We start from the raw sequence: 2,595 nt of genomic DNA, 5'->3' as shown, positions 1-2,595 counted from the left end.
GCACATGGCTATGGAAACCATTCAGGCGTGTGCGGAAGGTACAGAATGACCTTCGAGGAAGTGTCCACAAAGACCCTGAGCTTCAAAGCTGAAGTGTCTGCAAGTGTCAAAGAGGAAGAAAGATGACTGCCCCACCTCCAGGCCAAGTGGTAGGAGCATGAGAGAGGGCCCCAGGGAGAAGGGATGAGAGCAAGCCGGTGGGTGAAGGAGACCCTCGGAGGGAGGAGGACGACACTGGTGTTGACAGACATGCTTGTTTGAAGGCACAAAGGAACGGTTAGAAGCCCGTCAAATGCCACCACGTTTCCACTTGGATTCAAGGAAGAGGGCGTAGGGTCACTGAGGGAGCTGGGATTGGGTTATGGAAGATACTGGGCCGCAACAAACACAGAAATATTTAAATTTTATTGTGATTTGGGTGACAGACACCTGGAGAGAGAGAGGGGGACAGATACCCAGAGAGAAAGGGGGACAGACACCCGGGGGAGGGCGACAGACACCTGGAGCGAGAGGGGGGAACGGAACAGAGACCCAGAGAGAGAGTGGGGGACAGACACCCAGAGAGAGAGAACAGATATCCTGGAGGGGGACAGAGACACAGGAGAGGGGAAGAGACCCACATAGACAGGGGAACAGAGACCTACATAGAGGGTGACATTGTGTCCCAGAAGGAAACGTACATAGGAAGAGAAAGCCACAATGCCAAAATTAATCAACATGAGCGGATGCTGACCTTTGGCAAGTTTTTTTTTTCCCCCTAAATAACCCTTAGTGTCTTTGTCTTTCTCCCTTCCCCCAGCAGAGGGCACCCGGGCCCTTGCTCCCTGCAGTCTGAGGTAAGCACTCCCCACCACTTCTCCCCCAAGCCCCCGCAGATGGGGCTATTTTTATGCGATGTCACTGGACACCAGTGGCTGGAAGGACATTGTCTGTCTGCCCTTCGGTCCCTGCAAGTGACCCTTCGGTGTCTCCACGGCCCACCTCCGGGAAAGTCCAGCCTCCTCCCGCTCGCACCCTTCAGGGCTACAGCTCAGACGAAGCTGGGTCTGGGGCGTCTGGCAGAGAATCCGGGAGGAGACCCCTGACCGAGGAGACAGGGTGCAAGGCACACACGGCCAGCGGTTTCCAGATGTCTAGGATGGGCGATCAGCAGGAGAGAGAGTAGTGGGCCGCCCACAGAGACGTGGTGACAGTAACAAAAAAGTAAGACAAAGAACTTGATAGACACACACTTACACTTTAACGGTCAGAGATAGGTTAAGAGCTCTGACCCCAGCGACCCTAAGGCTTCCAGACAAAGGCTGGCAGTAATTCAGAAATAAAAGGGAAGTCGTAGGGAGAAGCACACACACCACGGACTAAGAGATAATGAAACAGTACAGACCCCAAGAGAGGACAATACACCAAAGACCAACGCAGACAAAAAAAAAAAAAAAAAATGAGGCAGAGATAAGAGGGAAACATGAGTTAGAAGGGCAGAAGGCGCCAGAGCCATGAAACTCTGAGATAATTTACCAATAAAGACCAAGGGCGATGGGACAGACCAAGAGATAATGACACAGTGAGAGATAATGACCTGCAAGACATGGAAATAGGTTTAAGTCTTACACAAGGGCTCAGATACAAATGGAAAGAGATGGTGATCTACTGCCATAACATACTACACAAAACATTGTTCCACCTCCTACTTTGGTGAGTAGCAACTGGGATCTTAAAAGCTTGCAAGCAGCCACCTGGATGCAGCAATGGGTCTCTCCTCATCCAGAGCAAAGAAGAATGAAGAAAACCAAAGATACACGGAAATGGTGCCTGGCTACCACTGTCAACCACTCCGAGGGGGATCTATGTAGGAGATCCTGGTTAGAGAGGGAAAACAATGTGGAACAAAACTCAAAATCATTTGGGAAAAAAAAAGAGGGGGACCAACTTTGCTGGTCTGATGGAGCCTGATGGAACTACCGAGACTATGGCCCCTAGCTGCCCTTCAGGTCTGGAATCGAACCCACACCTGTTGCTTCCAGCCAAACAAAAGACAGACATATGAGCTGAACATTTACCTGAGATAGATACACTCCTTGGAGAGAACAATCATGGGAGAATAGATGGACTATGTCTGCACAGGGAGACAGCTCAGGGGGCAGGAGTGCATGAAGGGACGGACACAGGGAAGAGGTAACTATGGGGAGGAAGTGGGAGGGGAGCTGTTGCATTAGAGTAAATTGTAATCAGTGTCGCGAGACAAAGTGTATGTGACCTGCTGCGTGGATGGTGGGTTTGCTCTGTAAACTTTCACCCAAATCACAATTAAAAAAAAGAGAGAGGCGAGAGCCACGCAAAATCGTTCCAGCACAGGACAGAGGTCCAAGCAGTAACAGGGACTGAGGGAAAGGGGAAGCCCCGAGAGAGCGCAGCGCGGCAGCGGCTGGGGCGGGGGACACAAGGGGCGGCGCCCCGGTAGAGGGCGCCCAGCCACCTTCTGCCCCGCGGGGTCACGGCGCCCCCACCCCGGCGCCCTGGCCGCAGGGCCGGGCTATTTTTACGCACGGACACCGGACACCGGGCTGGGGCGGCGGCGGCGACGGCCGAGGCGGGGCC

At 53.1% G+C, this 2,595-nt stretch overlaps 1 protein-coding gene across 1 annotated transcript in view; it reads left to right on the top strand.

The window, feature by feature from the left end:
• Positions 1–2,595, top strand: part of KCNA7 (potassium voltage-gated channel subfamily A member 7) — an 8,246-nt gene that overhangs the window by 2,679 nt on the left and 2,972 nt on the right. The gene's annotated exons all lie outside the window — the stretch shown is intronic.

This window comes from Orycteropus afer, unplaced genomic scaffold (genome assembly GCF_000298275.1).
Source record: "Orycteropus afer afer isolate SDZICR_OR568_19922 unplaced genomic scaffold, OryAfe1.0 scaffold00099, whole genome shotgun sequence".
In the NCBI taxonomy this organism is placed as follows: Eukaryota; Metazoa; Chordata; class Mammalia; order Tubulidentata; family Orycteropodidae; genus Orycteropus; species Orycteropus afer.
This window is presented reverse-complemented; position numbering and strand designations above follow the sequence as displayed.